The sequence below is a fragment of the Tamandua tetradactyla genome, chromosome 3 (genome assembly GCF_023851605.1).
Source record: "Tamandua tetradactyla isolate mTamTet1 chromosome 3, mTamTet1.pri, whole genome shotgun sequence".
NCBI lineage: Eukaryota > Metazoa > Chordata > Mammalia > Pilosa > Myrmecophagidae > Tamandua > Tamandua tetradactyla.
The window spans coordinates 114,149,795-114,165,643 of NC_135329.1; the positions used below are offsets into that span (position 1 = coordinate 114,149,795).

Below are 15,849 nucleotides of genomic sequence, written 5' to 3' on the forward strand. Positions count from 1 at the left end.
CAGCAACCTAATTTCTTACAGTATACTAATGGAGTGCCTCCCACCCAGGAACACCATGCAACATGGATCCTGGCAGAAAAATTGTTGAGAACCATTATCACCCTAAATGAACTCATAGCACCATGCTTTTAGAAAGAGCCTCTTTTCAGGTTGTATCTGCTATTTCTAAGGCTGGGACATTACACCTTTCAGTACTTCTTTCTTAGAATGAAACTAAACTATGAAATGGCTCTGCCCTCAATATAATGCAAACCTGTAATTGCCTCCCCAGAAACCATTCCCCCTTCTCCTAGCAGTAGTCCAAATTTCCAGTGGAAATTTGGTCATGTGTTTCAAATGGGACAGATTCCACTCCTAAATCTGGGGACTAAATCATGACTGTTCAAAGTTTTGCCAATACATCCTATTCTTTTGCTTCCTTAAATGTAGATCTTTGACACGTTTAACCACATGAGGTTACAATACAGTCATATTGTTAGATGTAAACAATTTAAACATATTACAATTTGGATAAACCCTGTTTTGGCATGTTTGGTTCAAATGTTAATGTAATGTAAGAGGCCTCAGTTTCTCTTTTCCTCTCTTTGCTTGCTGTTGCTGCAGTTTCCACTGAGGTTACCTGGATCCCACAGGGGAGAAGACCACCTGCAATCTCTACTGGATCCTGTGACTACAGTGTGCTATAGAGTGCCCAATTTTTCAATCTCTCTCCCTCTCCCTCTCCCTCTTTTTCTTTCTCTTTCTTTTTCCTTCCCTGTAGACATGGCTTTATGGAGAAAAACATTAAAAAAATATTCTCCAAAGTAGCAAGCCAATCAAGTCATCTGGCCATTGCCTACAGACTTTGTTGTCCTCTGCTGTTCTCAAGGAAAGTGAAGGCAGATCTTTCCTAGCAGTGGAGGCTGAGGCTGTGTAATGACAGCAGTAATAGAGGCAAAAAATCGGTGTCAATGAAGTTAGCTCTGGAAAGATTACCCAAGTTTCTCTGTCTCTGTCTCTGTTGAGATCAAGTCTCCTGGTATAGAAATTCAGGTGTCTTGGTAACTTTAAGGCCTTGCTCTAAAGGTCTGGTTCTGTAAGGAATCTGTAAGGACCTCTCCTTAACCATTCTTGATGTAAACTCATTCTTTCTTCAAAACATTGGTTCTCCAAGAGTTTAATGATTAGTCTGTCCTTACTGCCCCAAGTCTCATGTAAAAGCAAAAATAATATAGTATTTACATCTTCCATTGGGAGGGAGGAGAATGCAACAAGTTGCTTATTTAAAAAGCAATTTTTTACATAAAAGAAAATAGCTAAACTGAGTGATACATGTTAATCTAGTTTTAGAATGTAAGGGAATTCTTTAGGATATGGATTTCTCACCCAGAAAAATATTCCCTGTCAGATTCCTTTTCAAATTTGAGAATAGGGGACTTTCAGTGTAGAAGATGGCAGCTATCTTACTCCGCAATGCCCTGGTGATGTTAATTTCTCAGGCACAAAGCCATACAAAGAAGCCTGGTTTTCTCAAAAGCATTTTTCCTGGGGACTCTTTTTCCATACAAGCAATTTTAACTGTACTTTTTTTTCTGATTGAATTTTTCGGATACAAAAGACAAAGTGGCTTGTCCACTTTTAGTTTATATTTTTGAAGAAGAAGAAGGAGGAGGAGGAAGAAAGAAGAAGAGGAGGAGCAGGAAAAGAAAAGCAAGATGACAACAATGTGACGCTGCATCTTTGAATTTGGACATTCTGGGAGGCATCTGGATATGGCTTCCTGATTAATGCCACTTACTCTAATGGCCATTATCTGAAGTTCTTCAGTACCCACATCCAGAGATTCAGCACTCTGGACCATCAGCACACTGATAGAGACCCAACAGGTCCAAGCCAATAACAGAAAATGTTACGCTCCCATAAAGGTTAAAGCTCAAACAAAACAACATAACATCAAAAAAACAGAAACAACCCCCCTCCGTATGGAAAATGTTTGTTCATTAAATTAAACAAATTATACTAGTTTTAAAATAAAATGAATTAGCTATAAAAGAATAACTTAATATTGATTTGGGAGGATTCTTGAAGCTAGCCATAGTTTCATATATTATGGAATTATCATGATCAATTTCTTAGGTTCATTATACCATGATGATATAAACTAGATATTTCTAATGCAGTTAGTCATTTTTTAAAAACCACAGATGGCCTAAAATATCCATATACACAATACAGTTGGAATTGGTGGTAAATTTATTTTTCTCTCCATTTATCACAATAGACCTGTTAAGTGTGTGCCTGAGGGGCTGCAATTAAGAACTAAGTAAAACACTGCTTAATAAAGTTGGGATCAAGCATTTTAAAAGAATTCTTATGCTCAAAACTGCTAGAGAGCTGACCTGTTTACAGGAATTAGTTCTGCCAGAATTAGAAGTGGAAATAAGGTGATGATAATGAAATACAGTTTAACTGGTAAAGGGCGGTGAACATATGTATCACTCCACACCATACAAATATGCTGCCAGTTTAGATATACAGCTGTGGTTCCTTTTGTCAAGCTATTTTATTTCCTGTTAAAAAGGCTAACTTTGAAATACTGTTTTCAGGAAGGAGAGATAGAAGAACTTCATTAGAATGTTTAAATTTGTTTCTCCAATTTCTCTCACGTTAGTAAAAATTCTGTAACATTCTTATATGTCATCCATTTATTCATAGGCTATGGGAAGTAAATTTTCAGTCTTTACTGCCTATTATGGTCAAAAATCCACATCTGGAAGTCACTAGGAGAAGGTGTTGTTTTAGGTGAAAGGTCAAACCCTAAGTGGAGATGACCTATCAATGAAGCACTTGCTCCTCAGCTGTGGTCACATTCTAGACATACTCATCTATATAAAAGGTCAGAAAGGACACTTCATTTCTGAGACTCGAAATGGCTTTCTACCTTCTTCCACCTATGATGCAAGGAGGCTGCTCATTAACAACACAGATCATGCCTAAACATTACCACTTGATTAACAAATGTCAGAAATATGTAACAATACCCAGGAAGGTTGATGTGATTTACTGCATTATAGTATGAATTTTTTTGGGGGGGTAGAATGGGACTTAATTAAAAATCTGCTTTTGGTTCCATCCAAAGGAGTTTCTAATTGAAAGCTCAAGGAGGATCCTGAGCTCATCTTTCCTTCACCATGCCATACTCCTCACACGTCCATGCCTTTGAGCATGATCCTTTCTTTTCAACCTGATAACTTCCTATCGATTCTTCAACACCAAACTCAAATAGCCCCTATTCTCTGACATCTCCCAGAGCTCCCCTAGGTCAAGAACTCAGAGAATACCACAGTGCTCTTTGCTCTCCGCTCCCCTTGCAGTGATCTGTTTGCATCTGAACTTCCATGTGTTGTTCCTCATCTGCTCCAGATGTCTAGGACAATAATTGGCATTAACTGGCTATCAGTAAATATTTGTTTACAGATGACCTTATTACAACAATCTTGGAGATAGATCCTTCCATCCTTTGGTTATAATTTATGAGGTATAGCATCTATTGAGATTGTTCGAGGACAGAAAGCAACTAAATAGGACAGTGTGTCAACATAGTCCCAATTAGTATATTCTCTATCCATCAATCTATCAATATCTACCCATCTATATCTATATCTATTTAGTTGTGTTTTTTTTTTACAATAGGAACAATTTTTCAGAGTACCACACACATATTGACCAAAACAATCTCTGTGGAAATGTTTGATTGCATGGACTGTCATAATGTTTTCATAAAGGCTTAAGAAATACTTGACTGAACAATATAACTGGAAAAAAACCCAAAAGATTTGAGGAACAAAAGGTTCTAAAGAAAACCAAGTGTTCATTAGAATGGAAATTAGCTGAAAGAAAATAATAACCTTTTAAAACACACACACATGCAAAAAAAAAAAAGGCTTTCCTGATATTTGGATCATCAGCTTTCATCTCAAGCGGTTTCCCAGCCAGAGTCTCTCTTGAGTTACGTAAGAGGTTCTCCATATGGGCTGATTAATCTGACTGGCAAGGCTATATCATGATTTTAAAGTCTCTAAAATATGCAAAAAGACAAATGGGAAGGTTCAAATTGTGAGCAGTGCCTGTGCTGCCTTCTTACAGAGGTTCAACCTTGTGACTACTGTGTTATCATCCTGGATTATCTATTTAGAGCAGCCCAGGCCCCATATCTAGAATCAACACAGAACAACCTCCTCATTTCTCATGCTCTGAGGCCTCTCTTTTGACTGATAATTGTCAAGCATTCTTTCCTTTCTCAGCAATCCAAGGCTAACACCCATCAGGAAACAAAGGGTCTCTTTGAGGATGAATCTTGAGACAGTCTGGCCCCCTAAAAATTACAGGCTGGAAAATTTCTAAGTGCTGAAATTATTGTGTGCTTTTGAGAGAACTCTCTGTGGACCCAACTATAGGAATAGCTTTTCAATGGAAGAATTCCCTCAACCCAAGAGGGAAGAAAGAAAGGACAACCGTGGAAAGAAGTCAAAAGGAGAGCCAATGAAGTAAAATTCTGTACACTTTCACCCCATCGCCAGTGTCTGCAATGGTGGCCATTTGCACAATATCCACACCTGTTGTCCCATTTGGTTCTCACAACTACTCTGTGATGTGGTTATGGAAGTTGTTCTTATTCTACAGTAGATTCAGTGATTTAGCTTGACTAAGGTCACACAGCTAGGGAGGGGCAGGGCTGGGACTCAGACCCAAGTCTTTTCCCTAGAATGTCTGTATTTTCACCCCATCACCACAGGGCTTCTTGTTTTAGGTAAGGAAAGCTCCTTTAACCAGCACCATCACAGCAGCATAGATGTTTTAGGAAGGAGTCTAAGAATTTACCCTTTACAACCCCTCATTTTCTTGAAGAAACTGCACTAGAGCCCTCAATTAAAATGTTCTGGTTTTCCTATGCTTAGCTTTAGGAGAAAAAGGCAAAAACAAGCGAACCAGTCCATATCAGCAATTTGAAGAGAAAAGCAGTTTTCGGGGAAAGCCTGTGCTCAGTGCACGTTCAGTTTTGGACAACGAGAAATGAAGCTTTGGCTGTTGATGCTGCAGAGCTATGAAGTCCTTCTGCAGCACAAATCTGTAAGCTCCATGCTCTGGGACGAAGTAGATTGACAAGATTTGCCAGGTACGGTCACAACTGCTGGAGAAAAAAAAATTTTTTTTAATATTTTTATTATATATGAACAACAAACAGACATACCAATATTCTTGACATACAACATTCTTGACAAAATGTTTTGTGGTAGCCTCTGTGATTTAAGAAACCCTGTTCAGTGGAATACTTTGGTTCATGGAGGTTTCCAGTTGGCAGAAGGTGTATTGTGCGTTTCTACGTCTTTCTACTTGTTTGTCTTGTCTATTTAAGTAACCGTATACAGTCAAAGCAAGGAGAGTATCTGTATCTGCTACTAGTTTTGTAATTACTCACCGTTCTGTAAATACAGAGGGTATTCAAAGTATGCTCTGGCACATAGAATCTATAAGGTACAAACTCAGGCCTTGTTTCCTATCTCCCAGTCTATCTCCCGAGAGAATCTACACACCATTGATGGCAGGCTCCTAATAAAAAGCCACTAGGAATGAAGGAGCAAGAAGTTCTATTTCACAGCAAAGGACAGATGAGGACAGCATGTTCACCTGTTCCGTGATGTGTGCAGATGGCTTCCATTTTATTTAAAAGTTGCTAATAGAAATTGTCCCTATTCTCATGCCTCCCACTGTCCCTCTTACTCATGTTAGACCCAAATTTACCTCTGGCCTACACAAACCTGCTGTTATCTTGCTGTTTGTTACTGTAAATTACTGACATCAGCGAAGCTTTGTCAGGAAACTGAGGTAATTGAAAACTCCAGAGAAACTGAAAAAAAAAAAAGCATCCCAGATTACTTGAGTCCTCTTCCTCTTTTATCTAGGTCTGGCTCCTTATCTGAGTCGTTGCTAAAGCCAGTTTAAAGGCGGTGCTCACATTCAACCTACTTCGCTTGCATTGTAGTGAGTTTTGCATCACAATCCAATCAATAACCGGATGTCATTAGTGGAGGCCGATGCTGCTATGTGCAGTTAGAAGTTATTTGAGAAATGAAATTATTAGACCCTGTGGGTAGAAAATGTGTGCCCGGATGTAATCTTGTCCTTAGTTTTCAAAAAATCTTCAGGTTTATTAAATTTTGAATTTCTGGTTTGTAAGGGGTCCTTCCGTAGTTCCTTATTTTTCCTTCATTTACCTTCTATGCTTCTATTTACCTTCTTGTCACTGAATTGTCCTACTGTTTGGTAACTAACCGGGTTCAGCGAGGGCTAGATGTTGCTGACAGCCTCTTTCTCGAGACTCACACACTTTCTCGGACCTTACTGGGTTTCAGGCTTTGTGCCAGGGCTGAAGTCAGTGTTCCTAGCCCTTACCTTCCAGGAACACACTGTGTTTGGTAAAGCAACCTTTGGAAAAGTGCATTAATGGAGCACGCATGGGATGCATCGATGGCCCCTGGGGGAGGGGCATTGCTAAGACTAGGGTTTCAGAGAAGATTTTCTTAAGAAGGTAACCCCCGTGCTATATTCCAAAAGACCAAAGGAAAATAGAGGGACATCCTTGCAAGCAGTTGCAAGTGGAGGAATGGGTCAGAGATGAGAGATGGGAAGCAAGGAAAGCCAGCTCATGAAATCTTTGGGGGCCAAGTTCAAAAGTATGCAACGTATTTTGAAGTTTTTGGAGAACTGTTGAAGGCAAGATGAAACTTACATCACTTAATTCAGTGAACATTTATTGACTGTTTACTTGTTGGCAATAACTCAGTGAGAACTGGAGCTACAAAGATAACGTGGTCCCTACCCTTAAGGAGTTTACACCTTTGGGTAGGAGAAGATAAATATGAAAGCAAAATAAATAAAAAAGGATCTAAAGAGCACTTTGGGCCAATGTAGGAATGTGGATGAATTAGATTGTGATAAGACCACAAGTATAGCTGAGGGTGTGGTGTGAAGGGCAGGGGACCGGTTGTTTCTCCTGGGCACATTATTCTTTCGTCAACCCTTTTTAAGGAACTATGTCAACATAACAGATGTTAAGACTATGGTGAAATAGTCTTAAAGTAATGAGTGGGCAAAGAATATCAAAGAACCTTCCTAAAGAACATAAAATGTGGCATCTTTCTATCTGCTAGCTCCTTTGTGGGCCATCAGTGACACATTTGTCCCCAGTGACAGCTGCATCAGAACCAGGCAGCACCTAGGGTGAAACTGGAGCCAAGGTGTCCAGTTAATGGGGTGATTATGGCAACTCCTTGGGTTTGATGAATGTGTAAATTAAGGGAATGAGAGAGGAAGAGGGGCCTGGTTGGAAAGATAACAGAGAATATGACTCACAAGACCTAGTAACGCAGTTGGAGATGCAGTGGGATGACTCTCAAGGCTTTCACCTGAGTGACTCTGTAGGAACCATGGACCAGGTTTTTGGAGTGGGTGGTGCTGGTTGTGGTGGCGAATATGGCTAAATCCATTTTGCACATGTCAAATTTGAGTCACCTTTGATACCATCAGGAGGTGATGTCCAGTATTCATTTGAATGTGCAGGAGGGAAGCCAGGCTGGTGAGATGCATTTTTGAGTCTTTGGTATATAGGTAGAAGTTGAAGCTGTGGGCGTTCAAAAGGTCACTGAAACACAGAGATCAGAATGAAGCGAGCAGAGAGCCCCAAAGGGGCTCCGGGAAATGTTATCATTTAAGGGTTGAATAGAGAAAGCAGATCTTGGTCAGTGGGTAGGAGAAAAACCAAGAAGAGTGTGGTTAGGGATTTAAAAGAGGACCTTTAAGAAGGAAGTTATCAAGGGGGTTAATGGCTCCTCTTCTACATGTAAGGATGTGCAATGATTTTCCAAATAAATTAAGTATGTAAGGTGAGATTATGATGGCTAGTAACATGCAATCACTGACTAATGGCATATAAAAAATACCACAGAGCTTAGAGGAAAGTAAATTAAGCCAGACTTTCAAGATGATAGACCATCTTCCAGAAATGCTGGCCTTTTGTGAAGAAAACGTGAGGCTTGGTTTGCCTTTCTGGTAAGGGGATGAGAGAAATTCACTGAATAGTTCCCTCATTTTCTTACCTGTGCCTTCTGTGGCACACTCAGGGGTGGCCAGGCGGGTGGAGGCATGGACTAATGGGGCACAACAGAGCCCACAAGCCCAGCCGAGCTTGTATCAGAACTTGATCCCACTGATTCCCAGTTTTAGGTCCCTGGCTACCAGAGCAATATATAAAAGCACATCAGTTGACCCACCCATATCTTGGGCTTTCATTTTGCCTTCCCATGGACCCCCCATTATCCTTCCTAAATCTCAGTGACATAAGGATGTTGCAAGCATCAGCAGCTGATTTCATAGGAAGCTCTGATGAATTGAAAAAGGTGAAGATCGCACAGCAGTCATGAAGCTGAAGAGAGGGTGCAACTCATTAATTTCTATAACTGAGCTTAGGCGGCAAAAAATAATAAGGATGTGCTTGGATTCCCGCCCCCTTATCTGCTCCTTCCCACCCCATCCTTAATTTAAAACTCTTACTCTATTTTTCTCTGAAATTTCCTACCTGAAGTAAGGTTTTGGTTCCCACACAACACCCTTTCCTCTGCTTTCTGGTTCTGCCATTATCTTGGCCTGCCCTCTGACACTGTTTCCCAATTTATGTTTTCCTTTCTCATTTCCCTCTTCTTAGCGCTGACACAAGCCACAGACCTGTAACCATGATGTCTGACTCACTCGGTGCTTCTCAGGCTAATGGACACCGTGTGGAACAGTGAGGCAGGAAAATACTCTTTACAGGAAATCGGACGATAACGCTTGCCCTTTGGTGCCCTTCGAAACAAGAATTTAATTATCTTAATTAAAAAGACTGCCTTACAGAAGACATTTGGGAAAAAGAGGAGGCAGTTTGTCTTTTTCCTGATGACATGCATCTCAAAACCAAAAGGGATATTTCTGTGGATATTTGTTTTATCAGTTAAAGCGCAGGCCCAAGAGAATGGTTAGATCAGGAATTGATCTTGAGTTTTTTGATGCAACCCAGAGTGTGAACTCTGAAGCCTTGATTGCAGTTTGTTTGGGGGGATTAGGACAGAAGCTGTCTCCCTTTCTTTCCCATTCTTTCCTCCTCCACACACCTCTCCTTCTTGAATGCTTCCATCTCCTTTCTCCTTCCGAGGCCTTTCTGGGCAACACCTGAAATCCAGACCTGATCTCCTCTTCACTCAATAGGAGTTGAACTTGCCTGTGCCCACTCCCTCACAGCTCAACTCTCAGCCATAGAATTGATAGATTAATCCAAGGAAGGTGATAATCAGAGACAACAGGCAAATATCATCCCTCGTAGGTGCTTTTAACAGATAACTTTCTGGAGTCAGTACCTTAACCTAAAGGTGCTGGTGGAAAATTTGCAGTGGATACATGTTTAAAAAAAATAAACAGGTCTTTCTGTGACCCTCAAATCATAGCTGTCTCTTCCATTTGTGAAAAAGACGGGCCCTGTCTATGTGTTACTCTCTTAAGGGAAAGTTATTACTATAGACTATTTGATCTATCTTTGAATTGTTTGCATTTACTCACCCCACGATTGTAAGCGAGCCAGGGGAGAAGATTTTCGCCTTGTGAGCAAGTCCATCAAGTGAAAGAATTTTCTTTCAGAAAATGCCAAAGCGGAGATAAAGCGTGAGAAATAGAAGCCCATTTAAAACTGTGGATGATTTTTCCAAGAACGAACACAGGAGAGGGAGAGACTTCGGTTGCTAGGAAAATAAAATAAAATAAACATGAGCTCCCCCCACCCTTGGTTCTCCATTTCGGGGAGGGCTGTGCCTCCAGCCTTGCTGTGGAATGTTTGTCCCGCCCATCCCGGTGGTGACAGTCACGCAGCGACGTCTGCGTGTCGGCCTCACAGGTGTGAGCTCCGCGACTTGCCAGCTAGAGAGGCTTTGGAGGAATCTCGCACAGTGGTTGTAAAAAGAGAAGAGGCGAGAGATGATGGTTCACTGGCATCACTAATCTGCTTCCCCCAACCGCCTGAACGTTTGAATAATAGCCTCGGCACTTGCCCTCTTACATCCCCTCCCCGGGCTCTGCCACTGTCAGATTCTCTTCCCTTCTCCACAACTGGGAACTCCAGGGAGCAGATTGTTTTGGCTGGAATTAGTCGGGCACAGATGGTACCACCTGCTGCATGTTCCTTACTTCTTATTGGCTTCTTTCTCAGCTCTCTGAGTTTTTGTATTTTTCAGAAGTTCAGGGGGAAGGGGAAATGGCGGCAGCCTTTGCTCTTGCTTGATTCCAGCACAGCTGTTTCGAACAGGCTGGCAACCGTGGGGATTGTGCTGGGACCCGCTGACTGGGGAAGGTGCATCCCCTTAGCTGGATCTAGCGCTTTAGTTTCCAAAATACAAACTTTCTTTGGGCCAAACAGTTTCTGTTTTTCAAGCTGACAGATTTGTCTGCGACCAGACAAGGCAGGTGGTCTTGTGAGATTCTGAGAAACGAGATTGCTCTCATTCTGGAATCAGAGGGGCATGGAATGTTGCTGTCAATTTCATAGGAGAGGAAATTAGGAACAGGTCGCCAACAGGCTGCTAAACTTCCTTCTAGGCTGTCTAGGCTGGGCAGTGAGAATAATAATCCCCCCAGTCCTCTGATTCTCACAGCGTAAAACCTCTTAGATTAATGGGCTCAATTTTCTCAGCTACAGACATGAAATTGGACCAAGGGACCTAAGAAGTCCCTTTCCTCTAAAATTCTCCAAGTTCTATCTGTGAAGTTGTTCCTCAGTGCTGATTTAATAGGAACTCATTCATATGGCTGGGAAATGTTTACTTTTCTGACTTCATCCTTCATCGTTCTCCCTCCCTTTTTTTTCACTAAGCCTTGTTGGACTGGCCTCTTAATATTGCTCAAAAAGCCGAACTCATTCCTGCTTTGGACATTTGCACCTGCTGCTCCTTCTCCCTGGAACACTCTCCCCCAATATCTTCACATGGCTCACTTCTTCTCCTCCTTAACTGAAACACCCCTGCCTCACAGAGGCTTCTCTGGACATCAAGCCTTACCCCCTCACAGAGTTTGCCCATTCGCCAACTCTACCTCAGCCACTATTACATCATTCTTTTTTATTTTCTACAAGACAGCATATCTGGAATGATCTTGTATATTTGTTTTCTCACCCCGTATCCTTATAACACAGAGCAGTGCTTCTAATACAATATTGTTCAAATATCTTTATATATATTTGTTGAAAGAATGATGGGTTTTGTTTTTAAATCGAGGAAACAGCATGGTATAGAAAGCAGCATGCTTGGAACTTTCATATTTGTCCATTCTCTGAGGCACCCGGCACTCAGTATTTATCGTTATTTGTGTATGTCGACCTGTGCCAGATTGTAGGATACTTGAGCTCAGTAATGCCAGTACCTAATATTGTACCTACTATTGTGCCTTGTGTGAGTAGGCACTCAGTAAATTGAACCATTGTTAATGTCGTAACTGTTATTAATTAGTATTATTTTTAGTGCTACTAGTGGTAATAGAAGCATCAGTGTCACAACTGGAAACTGAGTTCTTGGTTCCACCTCTGCCAGTAACTACAAGATGACTTGAACAAATCTTTTCATCTCTCTGAGCCCCAGAATTTGAAAAATTAGGACTTTGGATTAGATGAGATCTAAGAGTCTTTCAAGTTCTTTTTTGGTCTATTTGTGTATTCCAATTCTGCAAGTGTAGATTTATGACTCTCCTAATGTTCGTTTCTCTGTCTCATACTACCCGGGTTCCTCCTCTGACTGTCTCTGGGTGGTTCAGTATAAACAAGGTTCAGGAAGGTCATGGGTAGGTGAAAGATGGTACTGCAGAGATTATGGGTAAAATATATATGCACAGTAGTTAGCACTTTTTAAAGAGCATTTTTCAAAATTGAGACTGTCTCTGGTTCCCAGTTGAAGGAGACTCTAGTACATAAGCAGTGAATGTCCCTCAAATGATGATGTGACATCTTAGAGTAATCCAGGCCTTCCAGAGTAGATTATTTTCATTCCACTCTGGCGTGGTTCTTATAAACCAGAACTGACTTTCTGCAGGGAGTTTTAAGAAACTAATTCATCCCTTTCAATATTTCCATGGCCATTTGAAGGAGTATTTGAGTGTAATGGTTTGGAGAGAGCCCAGAACTGGGGCTCTGTAGTCTGAAAGTTAACCTGGCTGATCTCTAGAGCAGGGATGGGAGAAGCAAACAACCTGTGTGGTCTCGAGTACATGTGGGCCTCAGTCTCCTCACCTGTAAAATGTGGATGATAGGTTAATTGGCCACTTTTATTTTTCCAAATGTTGCAAACATAAGATTGTCTTCTTAATCGATTCATGGGAGGGATTTATTGAAAGACAAGAACAAGACTTTTGACAAATTTTGTACATACCAAGGGTGTTATAATTTGGTCAGGCCCCAAAAGGAGTTTATAACATAGTTATAGGTAATTTGTAGCAGAAAGCATCTGTCTCAAGGGATAATAACAATTTCTGGAATAATATGTCTGCCAATCATGATTCAAATTTTCATTTTAAAATCAAGATAGTATGTATTAAGCAGATATTTGGTTAGCACCCTTCTTGTTCTGATAAGATTAGGTTGAATGTCCCATTGCCATTTATTTTTAAATGAGTGAAATATCTCTTTTTTATGGAATTGTCTTTGATAACACAAAAACATGATATAATGCAGAAAACTAAAAGGGTCTGTGTAGATGGCATGTCTGTTATTCCTAAACCCATTCAATCTAGCAATGGTGCTTAAAAGGTTAAAAGAAGTTGGGCAGGATGGTTTGTACTTCTGTATTTTCCCTCCTGCTTAGATGTACCTTTCACAGGAAACCTATGAGCTCACACTTTCTAAGCATGTTCAGTAATGAAGTGGTAGACCTCCAAAGAATGTTTCAGGACTGCAGGAAGTGGTTGAGGGTTATTCAATACTTGGTGTTCTCCCCTTTGTATCTGTACCAGTCCTCAGGGTTGGGAAATATTGTTTGAGTTGGAAGTGGCGTCTTTCAGAAGAGATGTAAAAACCGAGGTCTAGATTGCCTGTGGTCACTAAATGCACCAGAGCGCTTTCTGTGAGAGTAGGGAAGTGCTTGAGTTTCCTTTCTAAATTCATATTCATTTACTCATCCATATTTTTTCAAGTTGTTTAAAGGCTGCATTCCTCTTTTCCCAAACAAAACTACAATGGGGTGTAACTATGATTCTTTTTCCTATACTAAAATTATTTTAGGAATGGAAAAAAGTGATCCTTTTTCCTTTAGGGAAAGGTTGTAGGCTAAAATCTAAGTTCCTTATAAAAGGAATACTGGTAATTTAATATTTTCTCTATTTTATTGTTGGTATATCTTATAAATGATAAGGAAAATTTTTGTGATGATGTGATAGAGCGATGTATAAAATGTCTCAAAAGCACTCTGCTTCCATCTGTTGAGTATTAGTGTTTTTTTTTTTTTTTTACATGGGCAGGCACCGGGAATCGAACCCAGGTCCTCAGGCATGGCAGGCAAGCACTCTTACCTGCCGGGCCACCGTGGCCCACCCTATTAGTGTTTTTTTTATAACACTAGCTAGTCAAGTGTAAACACATAAACTTAACAAACGTACACACACACACACACACACACACACACACACACATACACTCTCACCTCCCTCTGACTGCTCTGAAAATGGTCAGAACAGGATCATAAGACGCAAATCTATCTCTGAATGTTTCCTTATGTTAGATCAGTTCCCTTTGAGTTCTGTGCTGCCAAAGCTAAATTTCCTGCCAGGGCAGTAGTCTATTTTTAACATTTTGGGGGCTTATCCTTCCTTCCAAATCTAACAGAAATATTCTGTGAGTGAAAGAAAGAAAGCCGCCTGGGTGCTCTTACAAATCAGGCTCATCAGGATGTAGAATCAAAGATATGAATGAGAAAGACCAATTAGAATACTTAAAAGATCATTTGTCAATGCTTTAATTTTCATGTATTTTTTACTCATCATTTTCTTTGACTAAAATTATTAAAATCTTTGTCATATCCATCTCAGGGCCAAATGGGAACAGTGGTGCTCATTTTCTATTTTCAGTATTTTGGACCATTTTAACATGTCATACTAGATTATAGGTAGTAGGCAACTGTTTTAATAGAGAAAGTTTTAGCTTGTGGCACATTCAGTATCACATAATTCTCTAATTCCATATTTACTTTTAAAATGAAGACTGAAGGATTTATTGCTGTTATTAAACAAATAGCATTTGTTTAATTCGGAAATTAATATATCATGTTCAACCCTGAAACGAAGCCCTCTGAAACATCAGACCCAAGAAAATTGGACACGGCCTACTAGCCCAACAGAACACATTCCCAATTATTTTGATGTTTATTTAAATATTTAGCTCTAAAGGAAGCAATAATTCCTTTATACTTCTTTAAATTTAGTATTGACATTTTTATTTTGGGAAAGGAGTCTTTTTTTTTTTCTTCTTTAACATGGATACAGGAAAAGAAAACTCTCCAATAAAAATATTGTCTAAAAAGTTTGTTTTGTCTGCATGGTTTACTAAATATGTACAATTTCAATTCACAGCGAAGGTAACAAAGATTTAAACAGCCAACATCACAAATGTCTCAAGTTCTAAAAAAAAAATCACTGTGCACAGTTTAACAATTTAGTTGAATAAAAACCAAAGCTAAGCTTTCAGTCTGAATCTTTTTTTTATGATGGGCACAAGCCATGTATTTTCTTCGTCTTTGTTACACGATGCATATTTCAGTGACTAAAAGCCCCTCCCCAGTTTAGTATATTAGGTTATGTCAGTACATACTTACGGAGACATAAATTGCCTCTTGGTACACCCATATGATTCGTCATGTGTTCACATATATGTCATAGTATTTATTAATATATAAAATGATCTGAGTCACCTGTAATTTTTTTTTATGTCTTCAAACGAAGGAATGCTTTCTTGCATGTACACAACTTTTGAAATTTATGGGAGTGTTAATTTAAGTGATAACAATTTGACCAGTGTCCCCTTTGATGTACAATGCCTAGAAACAATTATTCTGCTCTCTTGAAATATAGAGATTTCACCTCTCTACCAAATTCAGGTTTGTAAAGTTCGCCATTCCATGAATCTGAATATTGTGGTCATTCTGCTATAATGATCAAGTGAGTGAACCAATTAATCATCAGAAACAAATGCCATTGAATAAAGAAGAGTTGAGTTACAGTTAAGGAGGGAGCCATAACTTTGGCTACCCTATAAAATCTATAATGAGGTTGTACTCACATATATTTTTTTCCCATGTAAATTCTTTGGTGTTTTTTTTTTTTCTCTTTTTTTAGTGCTGTGATTGATGAACATGCAATGTGAGGTTCAAATAAATGCACTGAGCGTGTTTATTTGAATAATTGCCCCATTGCACAATCAAATAAATCTGCTGAGTGTGTTTGAATGTTTTTACGTGTACATGGGCTCACATACTCAAATAAACGCAGCTGTGTTTATAAAAACGTGTGGGGCTCCAGATATACACGCCCTTGTTTGTGTGTACACCCAGGACCTTACGGTTCGAAATGGACCCACGCGAAGACGTGGGTAACAAGTTTTCAGTTCAAATAATGTAAACTTATTATTGGGCAATTTCCTCAAATTTATGACTAAAATTTACTTTTATTAAGGCTTATATCCATAGAAAGATAAAAAATGACCATTTTTAAGTTATCTGATTGTGAAAAATATCTAATAAATTTATTCCTATTTATTCA

The 15,849-nt window shown here is 39.7% G+C and overlaps 1 protein-coding gene across 4 annotated transcripts in view; it reads right to left on the bottom strand.

Moving 5' to 3' along the window:
• Positions 1-14,928: 14,928 nt before the first annotated feature.
• ZEB2 (zinc finger E-box binding homeobox 2) overlaps positions 14,929-15,849 on the bottom strand; it is a 131,847-nt gene continuing 130,926 nt past the window's right edge. For all 4 annotated transcript variants that reach the window (XM_077153707.1, XM_077153706.1, XM_077153704.1 and 1 more), the window contains one exon: positions 14,929-15,849. This exon is cut by the window's right edge and continues 4,105 nt beyond it. The gene's annotated coding sequence lies outside the window, so the exon portion shown is untranslated.